At 48.6% G+C, this 24,648-nt stretch overlaps 1 protein-coding gene across 2 annotated transcripts in view; it reads right to left on the bottom strand.

The window, feature by feature from the left end:
• Positions 1–24,421, bottom strand: part of CERS4 (ceramide synthase 4) — a 34,521-nt gene extending 10,100 nt beyond the window's left edge. Inside the window, exons 1-2 of one of the 2 annotated variants that reach the window (XM_027969741.3) lie at positions 24,284–24,421; positions 17,321–17,439 (exon numbers count right to left, since the gene is read on the bottom strand). The gene's annotated coding sequence lies outside the window, so the exon portion shown is untranslated. The remainder of the gene's footprint in view (positions 1–17,320; positions 17,440–24,283) is intronic. The other variant, XM_042250030.2, reaches the window with a different exon arrangement.
• Positions 24,422–24,648: the final 227 nt, after the last annotated feature.

Below are 24,648 nucleotides of genomic sequence, written 5' to 3'. Positions count from 1 at the left end.
GGACTTTCCAGAGTGGCAGGTGCAAAGGCCCTGAGGCAGGACTGAGCAACACTGAGCAGGGGAGGACCAGTGAGGATGCCTTTGTGGCTGGAGCAGAGTGAGCAAGGGGAGAGAGCGGGAGGAGGTGAGCACAGGAAGCAGGTGGGGGCAGGTCACGCAGGGTCTGGGGACTGTGAGGAGGAATCAGATGAGTTCCTCCAACATCTTAAAAGAAAAGCCAAATTTACAGTGAGTGTCTATATACCCACCACCAGACTCTACCATTTGTGTTTTGCTCTGTTGCTTTATAACACACCTGCCCACGCATCCATCCATCCCTCTATCCACCCGCCAGTGCATTTTTGGGTGGACTTCAAAAAACAGCTGGGAGACCACAACATTGCTTCTTGCTCAGCCCAGGAGAACTTTTATCACCCCAAGTCTATGACAGCAGAGAACCAACAAAAGAATCAGCTCCTCTTAATGTTGTTTTAATCTTAAGACAACATTCCCTGGTGGCTCAGATGTTAAAGAATCTGCCTGCAATGCAGGAGACCCAGGTTCGAACTGTGGCGTGAGTGGTAAAGAACCCACCTCCCAATACAGAAGCTCCAAGAAACTTGGCTTCCATCCCTGAGCGGGGAAGATCCTCTGGAGGAGGAAATGGCAACCCACTCCATATTCTTGCCTGAGAAATCCCATGAACAGAGGAACCTGGCGGGCTGTGGGGTCCATGGGGTCGCAGAGAGTCGGACACGACTGAGCGACTAACACCTTCTTTCAAGATTAAATAATATGATTTTTTTAAAAAGACTTATTCTCAAGATTTTATCTGCTGCTTCAGAGATTGTGATTTACCCTCCAATTGAATACATATTCTATTTTTATTACTACAATTTCTACAGTGTGATTTTACATACGCACACACATATACGTGTGTATTTAAGACTTAGAGTTTATTTGGCTGGGACAACTAAGCTGGGAATCAGAACTTTTTTCTCAATTTGTTCTTTAAGTACCACTTAGTAGCTCACCTTTCCTATCTTGTTTTAGTGAGTGTTTTAGCTTTTAAAAAGTTATATTTAGAAATCTACTTATGGAATTTTCTCTTCTGTCGCACTTACATTTCCATCTTAACACCATTACCACGTCTTGATTTGCTGTCTTTTTATCTTACCTTTTAATTCTTTGACCTTTCTTTTCTAAATGTACTTTTATAACTATTTGTTAAATTGTAAAATCCTGTGATATCCGTATAAAATCGGTATACTATTAATAATAAAGTAATTTGCATTAAAAGCAAACAGAAAACCACAAAATAGGCAGCTTAGGGGGAGGAATAAATTAGGAGTTTGGGGTTAAAATACATATACTACTATCTATAAAACTGATAACCAACAAGGACCTACTGAATAGCACAGGGAACTCTACTCAGTTTCTTATAATAACTTGTAATGGAAAAGAATCTAAAAAAAGAATATGTATAGTGCATAGTGAATATATACAGTGGATAGTGAATATATACAGTGTATAGTGAATATATACAGTGCATAGTGAATATATGTAGTGGATAGTGAATATATGTAGTGGATAGTGAATATATGTAGTGGATAGTGAATATATACAGTGTATAGTGAATATATACAGTGTATAGTGAATATATACAGTGCATAGTGAATATATACAGTGTATAGTGAATATATACAGTGTATAGTGAATATATACAGTGTATAGTGAATATATACAGTGCATAGTGAATATATACAGTGCATAGTGAATATATACAGTGTATAGTGAGTATATACAGTGGATAGTGAATATATAGTGTATAGTGAATATATACAGTGCATAGTGAATATATACAGTGTATAGTGAATATATACAGTGGATAGTGAATATATACAGTGCATAGTGAATATATACAGTGCATAGTGAATATATACAGTGTATAGTGAATATATACAGTGCATAGTGACTATATACAGTGTATAGTGAATATATATAGTGGATAGTGAATATATACAGTGTATAGTGAATATATATAGTGTATAGTGAATATATACAGTGTATAGTGAATATATACAGTGTATAGTGACTATATACAGTGTATAGTGACTATATACAGTGTATAGTGAATATATACAGTGCATAGTGAATATATACAGTGGATAGTGAATATATACAGTGTATAGTGAGTATATACAGTGTATAGTGAATATATATAGTGGATAGTGAATATATACAGTGTATAGTGACTATATACAGTGTATAGTGAATATATACAGTGCATAGTGAATATATACAGTGGATAGTGAGTATATACAGTGGATAGTGAATATATATAGTGGATAGTGAATATATACAGTGTATAGTGACTATATACAGTGTATAGTGAATATATACAGTGCATAGTGAATATATACAGTGGATAGTGAATATATACAGTGGATAGTGAATATATACAGTGGATAGTGAATATATACAGTGGATAGTGAATATATATAGTGGATATGAGTGAATATATAGTGTACAGTGTATAGTGAATATATACATAGTGTGTATAGTGTACAGTGTGGTGAGTATAATACAGTGGATAGTATGTATATACAGTAAATATAGTGGATATACTGATACCACTGTGCTGTGTACACACAGTGTATCCAGGTCTTTGCGACCACGTGGACTGTAGCCTACCAGCCTCCCCTGCCATGGAAGTTTCCAGTCAAGAATATGGAGTGGGTTGCCCTTTCCTCCTCCAGGGGACCTTCCCCGCTGAGGGACTGAACCCAAGTTTCTTGCGTCTCCTGCACTGGCAGGTGGATTCTTTGCCACTGCCACTAAGGCCATACTTCAATAAAATCTTTTTTTTTTTAAGTAGGTGACATCAAGTCACATCACCCTTAAATATTTCAGCATGCAGATCATTAACTAGAGTTCAATACTGACTTACATGTTTTTTTCCTTTGAAGGTAAAGTTTACTAGAGCACAATGCATCAACATTAAGTGCACCATGGCTGAGTTTTGACCACTACACGCACCTATGTAAACCAACCTCCAGCCACACCTTCTCCTCCCTCCATCACCTTCTCTCTCTCTCAGCCCCTTCTCAGTCAACCTTCATCTCCATCGTCCAAAGGTAACCTCTGCTCCAGTTTTTTTTTTTCCCATTGGGGGTTACTTTTGTCTGCTCCAGAGCTTCATATAAATGGAATCACAAACTCCATCTTTGTGTCGAGCTTCTTTCACTTGTATAATATTTTCAAGATTCACCTCTGTTGTTGCAAGTTCAGTAGCTTTAATTCTCAAATTGTTGGCACTAAATGAACAGTGAAAGTTGCTCACTCGTGTCCAACTCTTTGCGACCCCATGGACTGTTAGCCTGTCAGGCTCTTCAATCCGTGGAATTCTCCAGGCAAGTATAGTGGAGTGGGTTGCCGTTTCCTTCTCCAGGGGATCTTCCCAACCCAGGGACCGAACCCAGGTCTCCCACACTGCAGGCACATTCTTTACCATCTGGGCTACCAGGGAAGCCCCACTAAATGAATATACCGCAGTTGGTTGTCATGCACTTGTTTTTTTTTTACTTTTACTTATTATTAATTTGTAAAACATATTTGTTTTAGTATTAATTTTTTTGGCTGCACTGGGTCTTGTGGCTGCATACAGGCTTTTCTGTAGTTGTGGCGACCAGGGGCTCCTCTCTAATTGCAGTGCGCAGGCTTCTTGTTGCGGTGGCTTCTCTTGTTGAGCACGCGCTCTAGGGCACGTGGGCTTCAGTAGTTGTGGCCCATGGACTTAGTTGCTCCGAAGTATGTCTCCCAGACCAGGCATCCAATCAACCACTGCACCACCAAGCAAGTCTTATCATTCACTTGTTGATGGACAGCTGAGATGCATTCAGTTTCGGGAAGTTATGAGCAAAACTGTTCAGAACATTCACGTCCCAGTCTTGTGTGAATAGATGTCTTTCTGTTTCCTAGGTCTGTCCGGAGGAGTGGAATTACTGGGTCATACTTGGGCTTCCTTCATGGTTCAGACAGTAAAGAATCTGCCTGCAATGCAGGAGACCTGGCTTTGATCCCTGGGTCAGGAGGATCCCCTGGAAAAGTGAATGGCAACCCACTCCAGTATTCTTGCCTGAATCCATGAGGTCGCAAAGTACTGGACATGACAGAGTGACTAACACTTTCACTTTTTTACTTTCACTGCATATCTTCCGTGATGAGCAACTACCAAACTGCATTCTGGAGTGGCTGCACCATTTTACACTTGATCTTGTGAAGTCTGGGAGTTTTATGGCCCTCAGTTTTATTTTCGGAGAAGGCAATGGCACCCCACTCCAGTACTCTTGCCTGGAAAATCCCATGGATGGAGGAGCCTGGTAGGCTGCAGTCCATGGGGTCGCTAAAAGTCGGATGACTGAGCAACTTCCCTTTCACTTTTCACTTTCATGCAGTGGAGAAGGAAATGGCAACCCACTCCAGTGTTCTTGCCTGGAGAATCCCAGGGACGGGGGAGCCTGGTGGACTGCCATCTATGGGGTCGCACAGAGTCGGACACAACTGAAGCAACTTAGCAGTAGCAGCAGCAGTTGTATTTTAGGTGAGATGGCAAGGGCCGGGGGGTGGATTCCCCGACAGGAAGTGGCTTTGGAGGCCAGAATAGGGGCCCATCCAGATAAACCAGGAGAAGCTACTACATTCCCCGCCCCCCGCCAAGATCTGCCCACTAGCAACCTTAATTCCACCTGCAAGCTCAGTTTCCCTTTGCCACATGGGGTAGCATGTACCCCCAGGTTCTAGGATTAGGATGCAGACTTCATTAAGGGGGGCATTATTTCTCCTCCCTCACATTGCCAGGTAAGAGCGGTTACTCTTAGGAGCAGGCAGGGATCAGAGGGGCCAAGAGAGGTTGCTGGGGGTTGGAATGTCCTGTCTCTTGATGCATGTGGTATTCTGGTTGAGAAAATGCACTGAGCTGTGCTTCCATGCTGTGCGCCCCTCCTCTGGGCAGATTAAAACATCTGCCTTGAAAAAAATCTAGGACCCGTTGTTTTGGCTTCTCTTGTTATGGAGCATGGGCTTCAGTCATCATGGGGCACCGGGCCAATTGCCCTCTGGCACATGAAGTCTCCCCAGGTCAGGGATTGAACTCGTGTCCCCTGCTTTGGCAGGTGGATTCTTAAAGCACTAGGCCAGCAGAGAAGCCCTGGTTTTAACTAGCAGTAATCTTCTGAAGTTCTGACTACCTGGCCTTTGTTGCAAACATTCCTATATATCCTGATTCCTCCCTCATCTCTTCAGAGCACTTCCTCAGAGCTATCTGAGAGGCTATTTCTGGGCTTGAAGTCCTCAGAATGACCACAGAGTAAAACATAATTCTCAGCTTTTAGGTTGTGCATTTTTTTTCAGTGGACAGTGGATTTGGGGGGCTGGAGTTGGGTTTGGTGACAAGGGGGAGGGGCGTGCCTTGGATGTCCCTGAGGCCACAGATTAGGCTGGAGCTCCTCTGGGGTTGGGGCAGGTAATGGATGAAATCCCCCACGGAGGAAGTGTACATGAGGAATCAGCCCAAAGACCCTGGCAGAGGGCGTTCGAGTTCAGGCATCAGTGAAGTGATGAAGAGTAGCCACCACCACTGGACACTCTGGCGTGGGAGGGACACCAAGAGGCCCCAGCCTGACAGATGGGCAAAAGTGTCAAAAAAAAAACAGGGAACAAAGAGTGCTGCTCACCATCCAGTTATATGAAGGGTTAAATTGCAACCTACAGGCAGTGCGCCCACAGGGGAATTCAGGATAGAAGAAAAACAGGATGAGGCATTCTGTGCTTTGGATAAAAAGGGTCCCTGGATAGTTCAGACTCATAGCCAGAAGAATTTCAATGACCTCAGATTCTTGCATCTTCCCAAACACAGAGAAGCACAAAAATGATTATCTTATCTATTCTTCGTGACAGGCAGTCATATTTTCCCAAGGTGTGTGCTGGACTGCATGTATTTCCTACCCCCCAGAATTCATGTATATTCTGGCTCCTCCCCTTCATCTTTGGAGCTGTTTACTCAGAGCTAACAAGTAGCTGTCTCCAGAGCTATTGTCCTCAGTGAAGACCCTGAGGTGGCATGGTGGTAAAGAACCCCCTTGGCAATGCAGGAGACATAGGTTTGGGACAATCCCCTCAAGGAGGCCATGGCAACCCATACCTCTATTCCTGGAAAATCCCCTGGACAGAGGAGCCTGGCGGGCTACAGTCCGTGGGGTTGCAAAGAGTCAGACACGACTGAGCACACATATAAAGACTCTGAATAAAACGTAAACTCACAGCTCTCCTATTGTGCAATTTTCCTTAAGACAGGTGTGTGACAGTGGTTAGTTTAGACCCACAAGGTTCAGGAGACCCAGACAGAACAGACAGATGGATAGGAGGATGGAGGGACCTCTGCCCAAGTGGTTGATTCATTAAAAAAAAGATAAATTAGGAGTTTGTGATTAACATATAACAGATAACACTACTTCCCTGGTGGCTCAGACAGTAAAGAATCCACCTGTAATGCAGGAGACCGGGTTTGATCCCTGGATCAGAAAGATGCCCTGGAGAAGGTAATGGCTACCCATTCCAGCATTCTTGCCTGGAGAATCCCATGGGCAAAGGAGCCTAGTGGGCTACAGTCCATGAGGTTGCAAAGAGTCGGACATGACTGAGCAACTATACACACAAACATGAAACTGATAAACAAGAAGGACCAGTTGTATACCACAAGGAATGTATTTAATATCTTGTAATAACCTAGAATGGAAAAGAATCTAAAAAGATATATATATGTACATATATAGCTTCCTGGGTAGCTCAGCTGGTGAAGAATCTGTCTACAATGCAGGAGACCCCAGTTCAATTCCTGGGTCTGAAAGATTGCCCTGGAGAAGGGCTAGGCTACCCACTCCAGTATTCTTGGGCTTCCTTGGTAGCACAGATGGTAAAGGATCTGCCTGCATGCGGGAAACTGGGTTTGATCCCTGGGTTGGAAGATCCCCTGGAGGAGGGCATGGCAACCCACTCCAGTATTCTTACCTGGAGAATCCCATGGACAGAGGAGCCTGGAGGGCTAGAATCCATAGAGTTGCAAAGAGTTGGACATGACTGAGCAACTAACCATGAGTGAGTGAAGTTGTTCAGTCATGTCCGACCCTTTGCGACCCCATGGACTGTAGCCCTCCAGGCCCCTCCGTCCATGGGATTTTCCAGGCAAGAGTACTGGAGTGGGGTGCCATTGCCTTCTCCACAACTTACCATATAGATATATAAACTAAATCACTGTCCTATACACCCGAAACTAACACAACATTGTAAATGAACTATACTTCAATTTTAAAAAATGGTTAAAAAAAAACACATAAAAAAATTCACTAACAGGAAAATCTGGCTTGATCCCACGCACCCACAGGGGCAGGAGTGCACACGCCCAGCCTGGAATTTCTGGCCCCACCCCCACACAACCTCCCAGCAAGAGCCACATTCACGACAGGGTATCTACAGCCTTCTCAAGGGCCCTCACACAGATCTGAACACCCTTAGTACAGATGTAAGCGGGCTGGGCAGCCTGGGAAGGTCCACAGCCAGCTAGAGCTGGAGCCAGGACTCAGAATTCCAGGCCCCCAGCCACATGGTCTTCCCCCACCCAAGACCGGAGTCCCTGCACCCATGGTGCTTTCATGTCATGAGGAGCTTTGGGGACAAGTGAAAATGCACAAGAGCAATGGCATCCCATAATCCCAGGCCTCTGCCCATGTCCCCAGCTCAAAGCCCGCTTTCACTGCTTGATACATTCTGCTCCCAGCACACACCCCAGCTTTTACGAATGCTATCCTCTGCCTAGAATGACCATCTAATATTTTTTGCCCCATGCTGAGTAGTGAGAACACAAAATGGTGATGAAAACTGGTAAGGTCTCAGCCCTTACAGGGCTAACATACCTCTCCTGTCTGTCTGACAAACTCCTACACATCCTTCAAAACCCGGTTCAGTTGCCACTTCCTTCTGGAGGCACCTCTCAATTGTTCCCACCTCAGATCCAGTTAAAGCACCCTCTGCCAGCCCTGCCTCGTTCACTGTGATCTTGGAAGCTGGCCAGACAGCTCTTTTTTAGAGGGGGGTTGGAGAAGGAAGGAAGCATGACCAACCTCAAAGCCTAGTCCTCTCAGCTGAAGCAGAGGTCTGGTCCCCAAGTCAGAAGGGAAAACAGAAATGCACTTTCCAAATCTCAGAGCCTTCCAAAGGAGGCTGCAGGCTGCAGAAGACTCAGCCCTGGACCTCCTCAGTCAGTCAGTTCAGTTGCTCAGTCATGTCCAACTCTTCATGACCCCATGGACTGCAGCTAGGCTTCCCTGTCCACCAACTCCCAGAGCTTGCTCAAACATGTCCATTGAGTCAGTGATGCCATCCAATCATCTCATCCTCTGTCGTCCCCTTCTCCTTCTGCCTTCAATCTTTTCCAGCATCGGAGTCTTTTCCAATGAGTCAGTTCTTCACATCAGGTGGCCAAAGTATTGGAGCTTCAGCTTCATTCAGCATCAGTCCTTCCAATCAATATTCAGGATTGATTTCCTTTAGGATTGACTGGTTTGATCTCCTTGCGGTCCATGGGACTCTCCAACACCACAGTTCAAAGGTATCAATTCTTTGGTGCTCAGCTTTCTTCATGGTTCAATTCTCCCATCCATACGTGACTACTGGAAAAACCCTTTCTCTGAACTGTGTCTATTCACTCACCCCCTTCACTCTCTTGATAAAGAAGAGACACTGAACTCTGAGAAGTCACCCACCTCCTTGCTTTGCGGTCAAGCAGGCCCGTGAGCCTGCATGTGGAAAACATGGGCAGTGTCTGAAATGCAGAAGGGGCTCAGGTATAGCTGTAATGAGGCATCAGTGGCCCACAAAGCTCAAACTTCTTTTCCACTCCCTCCACCAACAGATGCCCTCCTCTGAAGGGGCAGGCGGGAGCGAGGCTCAGAGTGGTGAGGGACAACTTTCATTTGTTTCTCCTTTGGACTCCAGCTCCTCTGCTTGTTCTCTGTGAACCTTCTGCCTCTCTGGGCCTCAAGGTGCCCCATCTGAAAAATGGGTACAGCCAGATCTGCTTTGCTGCACCACTTTACAGGTTGAGGGTGGCTTGTAAGTGCTCCACGCTGGTCTTGCAATGGATTCGATTCTTCCAATTTACCTGCCATTGACCTCACCACTCGTGTTTCAGTTTCCTTATCTGTAAAATGGGAATAACAATACCCCCCCCACGTGGGGGAGGGGTTGGGAATGATGCCTGGGGTGGAGTGACCTGTGAGTAAAAATGTAGTTACTGTTAGCAGCTGGGTTGGGGAAGCAGTCTGGGAAGGAGGGCACTGATCCGTGCAGGTTCTGAGTGGTTCTCCCAGGGACACCCTCCCATCCATGCTCCTCTCCCGCCTGCCTCTGCAGCCTTGCCTTAAAGCTGTAGCCAATGAATGAGCTCAGGATGGCTGCTGAGGGGTCATCTGGAGAATCACCAAGTGGGCAGCTGGTCAGGCCCAACCAGCCTGAGGTTTTATCCTCATCTCCCTTCCCACCCTCGGGTTCCTCCCCTTCTTCCCCAAGCTGGTCTCCCAGCCTGGACTGCTTCTCAAAGGCACTTTGGCCCCACTCCCAGCCCTGCCCCTGCCACCTGGGAGCCAGACTCTGATAATCCTTCTTAGTGCCTAAAAATATCCCCAGATTGGGGGGGGGGGGGGGGGGCAAGCGGAAGACAGCGATCAGGGCTTTGTGCTGACATGGGGAGGGGGAGGAAGAGCAGAGCACCCCTGAACTCCTCCCCCCAACACACAAAGGCCCTGGCACCACCCAGCAGAGCAGAGCCGTGCACACACGTTTTATTTTAAATCTAGCTGGAAGTGCAGGGCTTGTCTCGGCCGTGCAGGGAAGAACAGACACACACACACATACTCACTCACTATCCCCACAGCCTGGCCTGCTTGGGGTCACCTGACTCCTTCGGCTAGAGGCCCAGGCAGGGAGCACGTGATGGACTAAGAGGGGGTTATTTGTAGATAACCACAGCCATTCCTGCACCTAGCCCCAGCTCCTCCACTTTGGCCTCTCTGAGCAGGGTCCCTGTGGGGTGCTCACGACCAGAGATGTAGCCAGGCCAGGAGATACCACCTTCAGGGACCCTAAGAGGGATCCCAAGTCCAGGGCTCTGCCTCTCCCCTCCATGCTCTGGCCCTGTTGGTACACCCCCTCCCCCAACACAATTCACTTCAATGGGTGCTTGGTGGGCTTCCAATTCACCAATCAAATTCCTCCTCCAGGGCCTGCATGTGCTGTGTCCAAAACTCACCAAGCTCACTCCCATCTCAGGATCTCTGCATGTGCTATGACCAACTCACAAAGCTCATTCCTGCCTCAGGACCTTTGCACATGCTGTCCTCCCAGGCAACCCCTGTCTATCTCTATCTCATCATTCACATCTTGGTTCACTGTTACCTCCTTGGAGAATTCTTCTCAGATCACTACCAAAGAAGCCATCATATTATTCCATCTCCTCAACCCATTTTGTTGCTTCAGTCCTGTCATTCCACTTGAACTGTTTTCTTTCTATCTTTTTTTAATGCTTACAATTATTTATTTCTTTACCTACTTTTGGCCGTGCTGAGTCTCGGCTGCAGTGTGCAGGCTTCAGTAGTTGCAGCACATGGGCTTAGTTGCCCCGTGGCACATGGGGTTTTCCTGGACCAGGTATGGAACCCTGGTCTCTTGCATTGGAAACAGAGTCTTAGCCCATGTCCCCTGGAATCCCCAGCCCATTGGCCATCCCTCATCACCTCAGCCTGCTTCTCCAGGTTCCCTGGCTGCACCTTCTCAGAATCACCCCTTGGCAACGTAACCCCCTACCACCACCCCCTCCCGCTAATAAAGCTACCATCTGTGAGTGAGTGCTTTGAGAGTGGGTCTGCAGGTGCCTGAGGGCTGACTGTGGGACATCCATCCACCCTCCTGGAATCTGTTCCCTCCCTCCTACAGCCCCTGGAATATCCCAGGTGCTAGAGCCCCCAAGCTCCTCCATCTTAGCAGTAGCAGCAGCAGTAGAGCCCCCAAGGGCACCACCCAGCGGCGGCAAAGTCTTTACACGGGTGGTGCCTTTTTCCTGAAGTGCCCACACCCCTTCAGTAGGCACCTGCTTCACTGGGCTCATTTGTACTAGTTTTTAAGACCTGGGTCAGATTAAATTCCCTACTTAAGAGGCCTTCTCTATTCTTCCCACCCTAAGGAAGCAGAGCTCTCTCCCTAGTCCCACCCACCCCACCAGGGCCTTTCTTTAAAGCCTCTGTTCAGCCCTAGCTGGCCCCACGGAGCTTAGAGAGCTGAGCCTTCCCACCAGAGTGTGAGGGTTAGACCAGGAAGAGACCTGTGGGGTCCCCAGCATCACCCAGTGTAGGGGTGTGTTGGGAGTTGGTTAGGGTAGTTTCAAGAAGGACAGAGGGAAGAGAGATCAGGTCTCTGGAAGTTTTAGTGGGCAAGTAAGCAGATCCAGCCCCAGAGGCAAGGGGGGTGGGGCAGCAGGATCTGACTGTTACCTGCACAGGACTCACAGAGATCAAGCAAACTGATGGGCTCGTAAGGGGAGTGCTTGCTGAGTGTGTGCTCAGTCGTGTCTGAGTCTTTGTGACCCCACAGACTGTAGCCCTCCTCTGGGCTCTGGACAGGTTCCTCTGTCCACGGGATTTCCCAGGCAAGAATGCTGGAGCAGATTGCCGTTTCCTTTCCAGGGGATCTTCCTGACCCAGGGATCAAACCTGCATCTCCTATGTCTCCTGCTCGGGCAATTAGTTAAAAACAAAAACACACAACTCTGGGACTTCCTTGGAGGTCCAGACTCTGTGCTTCCATTGCAGACAGCATGGGTTTGATCCCTGGTCGGGGAACTAAGATCCCACATGCTATGTGATGCAGCCAAATTTTTTCTTAAAAAACCAAAACATGACTTTATTGAGTGACATGCAAAAACTATGCATGTTTAAAGTGTGTGATTCAATGCATTTGACATATATATATACTGACTGATGGAACTCATCACCTGGATCAAGATATCCATGACTATAGGCTTCCCAGGTGGCTTAGTGGGAAAAAATCTGCCTGTTAATGCAGAAGCTGTGGGCCTGATCCCTGGGTTAGGAAGATCCCCTGGAGGAGGAAATGGCAACCCATTCTAGTACGCTTGCCTGGAAATTTTCATAGCCAGAGGAGCCTGGTGGGCTACAGTCCATGGGATAGCAAAGAGCACACACACATATCCATCACTCCTCAAATTTTCTTGTGTCCCTTGGAGTTCCTCCCTCTCTCCCTTCCAGTGAGAACTGGAAGCAACCTGGATGTCCAATGCTGGGGATAAGAAATTCCATCAGAAATTCAGGATTCCACTATGAAATAGTACATAAGCATTTAAAAGGAGGAGGAAGATATGGTACAGACCAACCTGGAGGGCATGATGCCCAGTGAAATAAGCCAATCTCAGAAAGACAGATATTATCTGATTCCACTTATAGGGGATCCTTAGTTACAGGAGTCAGATTTGTAGAGACAGGAAGTAGAATGATGGGTGCCAGGGGCTAGAGTAGCTGGATGGGGAGTTAAGTGTTCAATGGGAACAGTTTCTGTTTGGAAAATAAAAAGTCATGGAGATGGGTTACACGACAATGTGAATATTGTATAAAATGGTCCAGATGATAATTTTTTTGCTATATGTAGTTTACCACAATTAAAATAATTTTTAATTAAGAAAATTATCAAATTGGGATGAAGAGAGGAGGAAGAGCTGTGCTCATGGACTTGGTAGGATCACTGAGTTGAAAAAAATGAAAGCAAAATACAGTAATGGACTAACATGTAATTCATGTAATGGAAAACCACCAGAAGAGTCCTGTCCTTGGTATTTATAACAGTGGAGTTAGCTGCATCAGACCAGCCCTCTCAGAGATAATAATGATAAACTCTGGACTATATGCTAAAAAACTGTTATACTTTGAAGCTTTGGTATTACCACATCCTATATGGTATCCGTTAGCCACATGTGTCCATTTAACTTCCAATTAATTAAAATTATAATCTAAAATTCAGTTCCTCAGTTGTATTATGAGCATTTCTACGCTTAATAGCCACATGTGGCTTGTGGCTACCATATTGGGCAGTGTAGGTATGGAACATTTCCATCATTGCAGAAAATTCTACTGGGCAGTACAGCTCTAGAGAGTGACCCAAAATAGGCAGAAGTTGGAGGGGAGTCTCCACCTGTACTAAGGGAATGGCATGGGGTGAGTTCCCCATTTTTCACTGAAAATAGAAACTGGATTGAAAGAATGATAAGACAGAATCCAAAGGGACCATAACAGTTCAACAATGGGGCAGAACACACAGGAAAGGAAAAGCCAAACATCAACAATAAATCAGGCCCAAATCCTATCTAAAGCTGCTGTGCAAGCCTCTTGCCAACCCCTGAACCATGTGCAGGGCAGACTCCAACCAGCCTGGGTGAAGCTAAAGAAAAGAAAGGTATCACCCTCCTCCCACCCCAGGAGAAAGAGACTTTGGAACTTGAGTTCAGACAGTTTAATTGCCTGTGAAAATTTTAATAAGGGATGTGGGGGAAGAATCAATGTTCTTCAGAGGAACACAACAGAATCCAGAGTGTCTACAAGTTATCTTCCATAATGTCCAGGACACAATCCAAAATTACTTGACATGTGAAGAAACAGGAACACATGGCCTATGCTCAAGAAAGAAGGAAATTACTGAGGACTGACCTTGAGATGACCCAGATGTTGGGATGAGCAGATAAGGACTTTGAAGCGGCTATTATAAATATACGCAAGAATGTGAAGGAAAAGTACCTCCGAATGAATGAACAACAGCAAAACCTCAGTAGGGAAGCAGAAACTATTAAAAAAAAATGCACCAAATGGAGATTTTAAAACTGAAAAATACAATATTTGAAATAGAAAAATTGACTGTGGACTTACCCATAAAAAGAGTGAAATTTTGCAATTTGCAACAACACGGATAGACTTGGACGGTATTATGCTCAGTGAAATAAGTCAGAGAAAGACAAATACTGCATGATATCACTCATAGGTGAAATCTAAACAATAAAATGAGCTAGTGAATAGAGCACAAAAGAAACAGACCCACAAACTAGTGGTTACTGGAAGGAAGAGAGAAGGGGGAGGGGCAGATAAGGGTAGGAAATTAAGAGGTACAAGCTACTATATATAAAATAAGTAAGCTCCAAGGACACACTGTACAGCACAGGGAACAGAGTAAATATTTTATGATAACAACAAATAGAATACAACCTTTATAAACTGTGAATCACTATACTGTGATTCATTTAGTATTGAAACATATAATCCTGTACATCAACTATACCTTAAAAAATAAATACAATATACATTGTACAAGAAGAAAAAGAAAGCATTATTTATCCGGAAAAAAAGCCAAAAGAAGTTTTTTGGTGTCTTTTTTTTTTTTTTTCTCCCACTGTAGGCTTGATAGCAAATTGGAGATGGTAGAAAAGACAGCTAACTAACTTGGAGACTGATAATAACAAATACTGAACAGAAGAAGAGAAAAGAAAAAACTAAAGATTGAATAAAAATGTGTATCTAGAAATGGACTGGTGGCTGCACAATATTGTGAATGTACTTAATGCTACCAATTAAAATAAATAAATTTAAAATTTAAAAAATGGTTAAAATGTAATTTTAACCATTAAATAAATTTAAATTTTTAAAAATGGTTAAATGGTAAAATGTTTAGCTTGCATGTATTTTACCACAATTTAAAAAAATATACAGTCTCAGTGACCTTGGGACAACATCAAAAGATCCAACACGTGCAACTGGAGTGCTCTAAAGGATATCGTGCACACTCCGGAGAGGAAGGTGGGAGTTGGGGTAAGCTGGTCCACTTATTTTGTGAGTCACCGATTTTTACAAGAAGTGCATTTCAAGGTGACTTAATTTTCTTTTTTAATTGCACAATTCACCTAACGTAAAATGTGCCATCCTAAATAAAGGCAGTTACTGTTCTCCTGTCACGGATGAACTGTCTTATCTTTCCAGGGCCACATAGCTGGTAACTGACCAGGCTGCATGTGAGCTCAGCTCCGTACCACCTCGTGTTCTTGATGGACATGGGCTCACAGAACATCAGCCCCTGCATTCTTGGAAAACAGGACCTGCTGCCTTTACGCCTACACTTCACCCCATCTACTCTGGGCTTTGCCTGGGTCATCAGTGACTACCCCCTGGCCCACGCCAACCCCAGTGGTCAGTTCTGTCTGTGGATTCCTGACCTCCTAGTGGTGTGTGTTCTTGTTGTTCAGTTGTTAAGCCACGTCTGGCCCTCTGAGGCCCCATGGACTGCAGCACGCCAGGCTTCTCTGTCCTCCACTGTCTCCTGGAGTTTGCTCAAATTCATGGCCATTGAGTCAGTGATGCTATCCACCCATCTTATCCTCTGTCGTCCCTTTCTCCTGCTCCCCTCAATTCTTCCCAGCATCAGGGTCTTTTCCAATGAGTTGGCTCTCTGCATCAGGTGGCCAAAGTATTGGAGCTTCAGCTTCAGTCCTTCCAATGAATATTCTGGACTGATTTCCTTTAGGATTAACTGGTTTGATCTCCTTGCTGTTCAAGGGCCTCTCAAGAGTCTTCTCCAGCATCACAATTCAAAAGCATACATTCTTCCTAGTGTTCTATCTGCCCCCGTTGTCTCTCCTTCCAAGAACCATGGCATCCTGGCTAATCTAATCCAAGCCGTTTTTCTTCTCCTTTGACCCTAAATGAGCCCAGTCCTGAACCCTCTCACACCAGCCTTTCTCCCTGGGAAATCTCACCCCCACTATCTGTGAGCCTGTGCTTTGGTTTTCCAGATTCCTGCAGTTTCCAGGTTTCTCTTGTAATGCCAAAATGGTCAACCCAACAGAGCCTGGCTACGCTTTGCCCAGATATATCTCACTCAAGTCATCCTCCACCGCGAGTGTGCTTCTTGGCCAACATCCCACCATGTACCCAGTCTTTGGGGACAAGAATCTGAGAGTCATCTCAGACCCTTCCTCATCATCCCTGCCCTCCACCACCCCAGACACTCAGCTACTCTCCAGGTCTTGCAGTTGCATCTGTCTCTCCCGTAACAATCAAGCAAGTTCCTTCTCCGCTCAGTTCCCACTACCAAGACCCCGTCTCTGATCTCAGTTCTCGTGGTTACCCCCACTTGGATCTCTCTGCCTCTGGTATTGCTTTTCTTTTTAAAAATGTTATCAATATTTATTTTTATTTATTTATTTGGTTGCACCAGGTCTTAGTTGCCACATGAGGGATCTAGTTCCCTGACCAGGGATCGAACCCTGATCCCCCTGCATTGGGAGTTCAGAATCTTAGTCACTGGACCACCAGGGAAATCCCCTGCCTCTGGTTTTCCCCAGGCTGCCTCCCTCCATCCACATTTCCTTCCCTGAAAGAGAAAAGCCCACATTGGAGAGGGTGTGGAGAAAATGGAACCCTTGTACACTGTTGGTAGGAATGTAAATTGGTGCAGCCACTATGGAGAATAGTATGGAGGTTCCTTAAAACACTAAACAGAGCTCCTGTATGATCCAGCAATCCCACTTCTGGGCATGTACCCAGAAAACATGAAAACTTTAACTTGAAAAGATACACACACCCCAGGGTTCACAGCAGCACATGGGAGCAACCTAAAAGTCCATCAGTGGAGGAATGGATAATGATGATGCGGTGCATATCAACAATGGAATATTACTCAGCCATAAAGAGAAGGAAATAATGCCATTTGCAGTCACATGGAGGGACCTTAGATAGCATATTAAATGAAGTTAGTCAGAGACAAATACCGTGTGTCACCTCCACGTGGACTCTAAAACAAGGATACAAATGAACTTATTCACAAAACAGAAACAGACTCCCAGACATAGAAAACAAATTTACAGTTTCCAAAGGGGAAAAGGATGAGGGGAGGAATCAATGAGGAGTTTGAGATTAGCAGATTCAAACTACTATATACAGATAAACGACAAGGACCTACAGTATAGCACGGGAACTGTATTCAATATCATGTAATAAATTCTAATGGGAAAGGAAAAAAGAGAGCCAGTGTCAGCATCATAAGCAGACAGTGGCCACAAAACAAACAATGTAAGTAGGAGGACATTTGGTCCTGGCAGGTACTGAACTCTAGGGAGCCTGCCAGCCCAGGTCTGAGCCCTCCTGGTTCATGCATTCAAGCGGAAGTTGGCAAGTGTTGTCACCTGGGCCTTAAAGACACAGCAGCAGCAACAGGAGCCTTGGGCCTCGATGTTCCCAGAAGGAGGGTGATTCTCCTGTGACTAGTCTTGTCATGTGGGCTGTCCTTGGGACCTCAGATGACCTGCATCAGGCAAAGCGCCCCAGAGATGAAAAACATTACAGAAATTAGATGGTGTATGGGCTTCCCTGGTAGTTTGGTAGTTCAGGCAGTAAAGAAATCCACCTGCAATATGGGAGACTCAGGTTCCATCCCTGGGTTGGGAAGACCCCCCTGGAGAAGGAAATGGTCACCCACTCCAGTATTCTGGGCTGGAGGATCCCAAGGACAGAGGACCCTGGCAGTGTATTTGAACTGAACCCTTCTCAATTAGTAGATGTTGTTTCTGAAGTATTCAATAACAGGGAACAGAAGCAAGGAGAAGTGAAACGGAATGCTGCTTTTCTGGCAACAGCATTAAAGCGAGTAACCTAAAGGAGGGCTTCCCAGGTACCTCAGTGTTAAAGAATCCACCTGCCAATGCAGGCTACCCAGGTTCGATCCCTGGGTCAGGAAGATCCCTTGCAGGAGGAAATGGATACCCACTGCAGTATTCTTGCCTGGAGAATCCCATGGACAGAAGAGCCTGGAGGGCTACAGTCCACAGGGTCACAAAGAATTGCACACAACTGAGTACTCATGCATGAACACAGGCCTGCAGCGCTGTCAGGGTCCCAGGGGAACCAAGGGTTGAGACAGAGGCAAACTGTGAGTTCGGAGAAAAAAACCAGCCTGGGCAGATCCACTCTTGCCGGGTGGCCCCAGGCTAGCAGTGCCTTCAGTGATGGAGTCATCACCCCACTGCCTACCTACCCGCCCTCCCAGGTAAGGGCGGGGAGCCAAGCTGGGCTTGTGTGAGAAGGCTCACCCTCTAGGTGGGTGGAGGTTCCAAAGCCAAGGGAAGAGTCCCTAGGGAAGTCTGTGCCTGGGCCCTTTAAGACCCAGGGGTGTTTCTGTAACGAGAGTACTTCCTCTTCCCCATTCACCCCACAGCAGTCCCAAAGAGGCTCACTCTAAAAGGCCTCCCCCACACTGGAGACTGGGGCTGCTGGGGGCGGGAAGTCAACCTTCTCTCCGTGCCTGGGGTTCTGGCCTGGCCCCCTCTACCCCGCTGACCTCCTGCAGCCACGGGACTCCACGGTTCTCAGCCTGGAGTCCATGGACACGATTCCTGAGGTCTGTTCAAATCTCAGAAACATGGCTGTAATGCAGCGCGTGTGTGCCAAGTCGCTGGGTCACGTCTGACTCTTTGCGACCCCATGGACTGTAGCCCACCAGGCTCCTCTGTCCATGGGATTCTCCAGGCAAGAATACTGGAGTGGGTTGTCATGCCCTTCTAAAGAGTTCGCCTGCCAGTGCAGGAGACACAGGTTCGATCCCTGGTCCAGGAAGAGCCCACATGCCGCGGAACAATTAAGCCTGTGCACCACAGCTGCAGAGCCTGTGCTCTAGAGCTCCTGAGCCACAGCTACTGAAGTCTGAGGGACCTTGAGCCCACCTTCCCCATCGAGAGAAGGCACTTCAATAAGAAGGCTGCGCACTGCAAGAGTAGTCTCCGCTCGCTGCAACTAGAGAAAAGCCTGTGCAGCAACGAAGACTCAGCACAGCCAGAAATGAATAAAACGGTAACAAAAAAGGACTGCTCTGAATGGAAGCTGTGGCTGCAGATGTCCATGCAGTGATGTTTCTCACTAGTTTTTTTTTTTTTTTTTTAACCTATTTCTAGGTAATGTTTGAGCAAGGCTGGTATGCAGATGCCTTGTGTGCTTTGTGGACTTCCCCAGGTCTGAAGGCATGACCTTTTCATTGAATTTTAAAATTTCAGTTGATTAATTTCACTCAGCCTTGACTGAATAGTGTCACTGGTTGAAACTGGTTGAAACAGGCAAGCATCTGCAGCCTATTTGGTTTGTAGACATCATTGCAAGCATCTTCCTGATTTTATCAACTCAAGCACAAAAACTATAGTCCATAGCTGTACCCCTGGAAAAGATTCTGAAAATCCTTAACCTCAGAGTCAACCTCACCAAACCCAGGACCCACAACTCAGGCTTGCTCTGTGGGCTCTTTGTGTGTGTGCGTGCTAAGTCGCTTCAGTCGTGTCTGATTCTATGTGACCCTCTGGACGGTAGCCTACCAAGCTCTCCTGTCCATGGGATTCTCCAGGAATACTGGAGTGAGTTGCCTGTCCTCCTTCAGGGGATCTCTCTGACCGAGGGGTCAAGCCGGAGTTACTTGTCTCCTGCGTTGGCAGTTGGGTTCTTTCCCACTAGCACCACCTGGGAAGCCAGGCTCTTAGACCAAATAAATGCATCTTAAAAAAAAATATATATATATATATATATATACACACACACACACACACACATATATTACCTTTAAGAGAGACTTGGGCTACCAGAAGTAAAGTAGCCCCCTCCCCTCATTCTTCACACATTTCTGAAAAATTCTAGGAATACACAGGAAAATCCTAAGTATCTAATTTGCCCCCAACTCCTTCCACTCTCTGGTCAGGCTCCCAGGAAGCTATGGCGGGGGTCCACTGCCCGGGGTTTCTGTCATCTCCATTTTGAAGCTGGGGAAACTGAGGCACAGGGGAGGGGACAGGTAGGAAGTGGAGAGCTGGGATTCACTGAAACCTAAGCCTGTCTTCAGGGACTTCCCTGGTGGGCCAGTGGTTAAAAATTCGTCTTACAATGCCACAGCAGATCTGTCCAGGCTGGCTTTTTTTTCTCCAAAGCTCGCAGTTTGCCTCTGTCTCAACCCTGACCAGGTTCACAGGGGGTTTGGGGCGGGACGCCAAACCCTTTCTTCTACACCTGGAAAGGGAGTGACTGTGGGCTGGTGGAGGGGCCACCCTCAAAATACACCTGCGTGGGTTTTTGCTGCTCGTCCTCAAGGCTCAGCAGGCCCCTGCCTGCCATCTCCTGTCACCTCTCTGTGAACATGCTGCCCCAACACCCAGCTCTGGGCTCTGTGTCCTCCTCCTCTTCCTCCCTGGCCCCCTTCTCTGCCTACATTCGCGCCCTCCCACTTGTTCCTTCCTTCCACTCCCTCCAGCCCTTCCAGGAAGCCTCCCAGGTCATCAGAGGCCCCAGCATGTGCAGAAGGAAGGGGAGAAGCTTTGTTGTTCAGTCGCTCAGTTGTATCCGACTCTGCAACCCCATGGACTGCAGCACGCTAGGCTTCCCTGTGCCTCCCAGAGTTTGCTCAAGGACCTTCAGTCTTTTCATCTGACACTCTCCCCTAGCTCATGGTGTTCCAGCCACACAGGCCACTTTGCTAAATCTCTAACATGCCGGGCTGGGTCCTGCCTCAGGATCTTTGCACATGCTGGTCCCTCTGCCTGAAATGCCTTTCCTCCAGATGTCCACCTGGCTGGCTCCTTCTCATCCTTCAGGTTTCTCTTGCCCCCTTCCCAGAACATCAGCTCCACCCATGAGCTGGTGGTGGTAGAGGGTGGCAAAGAAGCTTCATTTTGTTCCCTGTTAGCCCCCACTGCCTCCCAGCACACATGCTTCATCAGCACGTACTGAATGCATCAGTGACAGACGGGGTGGGTGGGAACTGGGGACCAGCACAAGGTAGAAGGGGATCCCCAGGGGCTGGCTGGCAGGGGCTTGACCCCCTCCCCAGACACACTCACGGGGCCCTGAAGCCACATATGACTTGGGAAGCCTAGGAGGATGCGGGGAGAGAGCTGTGCTCCTGCTGTGTCAGGGTGGAGACCTGGTGTGATGGAATCACACTGACAAAGGCATGCATGCATCTCTTCAGTCACATCCGGCTCTTTTCGACACTATGGGCCATAGCCTGCCAGGCTTCTCTGTCCGTGGGGACTCCCCAAGCAAGGATACTGGAGTGGGTTGCCATTCCCTTCTCTAGGGTATCTTCCCGACCCAGGGATCAAACCCGCATCTCCTGTGTCTCCTGCTTTGCAGGCGGATTCTTTACCGCTGAGCCACTGGGGAAGCCCAACTTCAAGCCTATCCAGGATCTACTCACTTCTCACTCAGCCACACCTCCTCCTGGTCCAGCCTCATCATGGTCTGGACCAGCGCAGTCTCTCCCATGCTGATTTCCTGGCTCCTTGCCCCCAGCTTCTCCCATTTACCCAAGGTGACTCCCCTCCACATCTCTGTTCACTGGTCTCTCTGCCCATGAACTCTACTTTTTTAGTTAAAAAATTTTATTTATTTCCTTATTTTTGGCTGCGCTGGGCCTCTGTTGCTGTGCACAGGCTTTCTCTAGTTGTGGCACGTGGGCTTCTCATCGCAGTGGCTCGTCTTGTTGCGGACTTTATGGCACGCAGGCTTCAATAGCCACACATCTAGAGTACAGGCTCCACTGCTGTGATGCATGGGCCTGGTTGCCCCACAGCACATGGACTCCTCCCTGAAGAGAGATCGAGCCCACATCCCCTGCACTGGCAGGCAGACTCTTAACAACTGGACCTGCAAGGAAGTCCTGCCCATGAACTCTTAACAATCTTTAGTAACCAGGCCAATGGTCACCTCCAACAAGAAGCCTGATCCTGACCCCTCCCGAGGCTGAGTCAGGTCACTTCCCTGGGCTCCTCCCTCTTCCCCCCTCCACCCCCTCAAGGCATCCACTGTGCTTTACCAGGTGGATATTATTACCAGATGGGCATTGCGCTCACCTCTGAGGTGATGACTGCTATTATTCTCAATTTTACACGTGAAGAAATTGAACCACAGGCGAAGTCATCAGTCTGAGAGCACTGCATTCAAACTGGCAGGATGAGCTTGGAGGCAGCTTGCAGCAGCCAAAGAGGGGACAGCCTGCAGTGCCCAGATAAGACAGGAGCGTGCCCCCCAGAGCCTGCCTTCCTGTGGGAGTCCCAGGGGCGGTGGGAAGACTGGCCTGCTCCCCACGGCCAACTACAATCATGACAGCAGTTCCTGTGCCCAGTGAGCACTTCGCGCTGGGCCAGCCAAACACTTTACATGCCTGACTCACTGGATCTGCCAACGCCTGTGGGTTCTGGAGGTGGACACACTTATGAGTTCTTCCCATTTCTCAGAGCAAGAAATGGAGACTCACTGGGCCCTGAACTCCTACCAGGGCTGCAGCCCCTCCCCCTCACCCGAGGCATAAGGCTGCCCTGGGATTAGCCAAACCCCTTTTTATTTCTTAGCTGAAGCTGCCTTTGATTGGAACATCATTCCCAGATACAGGTACTATGGACCCATTTTATAGATGGGCAAACTGAAGCCCAGAAAACTTTCTCTAGGGCCCCAAGGCCAATGCAATGACCAAGGCTCTCTCCCAGCTGGAAATAGGTGAGCGGGAGGCCAGGCAAGGAAGGTTCCGATTGCCTCCTCCCTGCAGCCTGGCTGGGGCCTTGGGGACCCAGGTATGCTGAATGAGGTTCTGGGAACTCTCATCCCTGCCAAGTTTACTCATAGCAGCTGCTCCTGGAAGGGGCTTCCCATGTGGCTCAGTGGTAAAGAATCCACCTGCCAATGCAGGACACATGGGTTCGATTCCTGGGTCGGGAAGATTCCATGGAGAAGGGAATGGCAACCCACTCCAGTATTCTTGCCTGGAAAATTCCATGAACAGAGGAGCCTGGTGAGCTATGGTCCATGGGGTGGCAGAGTCAGACACAACTGAACACACACACGCTCCTGGAAGGGGGCTGAGTTGAGGCTGGGGATTCTGGGGGCTTCAAAGACACCTCTACACTCCAGAATTTCTATTTCAAGTGGTCCCGTACAACAGATCCAGGCTGCCCCCTTGCACTCAGTCACTTGGACCTGGCCTGGGTTCCCAGTGGTGTCTTCAGGACGTTCCCCCTCAGGCGGCATCTCAGGTTTTGCAAATCAGTCTGAGTCACAACAGCCTCATGCCCCCTGACCTGTTTCTCCCTTGGTTTCCCCATCCTTCCACACTCCCAGCTGCCCACACCAGAAATCTCTTCCATGCACCTTTCTTCTGCCCCACTTCTGAGCAGGCAGGGAATGCAGGTGAAGTCTCTCTGCCAAAGAAGAACCCCAAACCGCCCACTTTCCATCTCCCCCTTCCTGTCGGGTCCAAACCAACAATCTCCTCTTCCCATCTCTTTTTTTGGGGGCAGAGTAGCTGCTGGATTTTTTTAAGACACAGCTGGACCCGGTCACTCACTTTGTTCTAAGCCTCCGTGGTCCCCACAGACCTGAGAACGGAATCCAAACACTGCTCGTTATCTTCGTGGCCCGAGGCCAAGGTCTTCGCACCTCGGATACCCGGCTCACTGAACTTGAGCCACGCTCGCCTCTTGTCCGCTCTGCAGACAATTTGGGCCCTCTCTCTGCCAATTTGGGCCCTGCCTCATAATCTTTTGCTGTTTTCTGGGCCTAAAAACCCCTCGCTGGCTGGTTCTCTCAGGCCCGGCTGACACCTTTTCGGAGAATTCCTCCGTGACCCTCGCTCATCTCCTAGAGGTGTGGTCTTCTCCGCACTGTGCATGAGCTGGCATGATCCGTGTCTGTTTACGCGGGTCCTAACAGTCTACGCGGCCGGGCTGCGGGCTCTAAGGCTAGGGACCCGGCTGCATCCCCATATTCTCTGGTGACCGACCGACAGACCCCCGCATCGCGCTCCTCTCGTTCACACAGTCCGGACTCCCCAAGACCCCCGCCCCCGCCCCGCTAGGCTTGTCCCCACTCCCGCCCGCCCGTTACGCAGCCGCCGCGTCCTCCTGCGCTCGCTGCGCCCCGGGCCTCGGGGGAGCGGGGCTCTCTCAGGGAGGCGGCCGGGGCCTGGGAGCAGACGGTAAGCCCCGGGAGGCCGTCCGGGATGAGGTGATGGGGGACAGCGGCTGTGTCTGGGGACCGCGGCGGACGCCATGGCCGTGGAGGCGGGGCGGAGCTCGCTGCGAGGGTGGCTTTCCGGGCCGCGTTCGGAGCGCTGGGGTCTCACTTACCTGGGGGGCGCAGGCGGTCGGGAGCACCAGGGGCCGGCGATGGTGTGGGTGGCGGACACCTAGCCTGGCGCAATTGCGGAGGAGGAGACGCGCGCAGCCGGCACCAGGCACCCGGACTCTGCTCCAGGCACCGCCTCTGCGGGGGGCCGGGAAGCAGGCTTTGGGGGCAGCGCGGGGCGGGATCGGGGCGGGGCCGGGGCGGGGCCGGGCTGAGTCCTTCGAGGCTCGGGGTCCTAGCAGCGCTCGGGCCCGTCTGTGCAACAAGGCCGCTTCCTAGACCCTCGCCCCGCATAAGGGACCCCGCCTCCAACCTCGCCCCGCGCCCCTTGGCCCCGCCCCTCCCCGCCCCGCGGCGCTGTTTAGCC

This window comes from Ovis aries, chromosome 5 (assembly GCF_016772045.2).
Source record: "Ovis aries strain OAR_USU_Benz2616 breed Rambouillet chromosome 5, ARS-UI_Ramb_v3.0, whole genome shotgun sequence".
Lineage (NCBI taxonomy): Eukaryota > Metazoa > Chordata > Mammalia > Artiodactyla > Bovidae > Ovis > Ovis aries.
The sequence above is the reverse complement of the archived record's forward strand: the minus strand, read 5'-3'. Positions and strand labels throughout refer to the sequence as shown.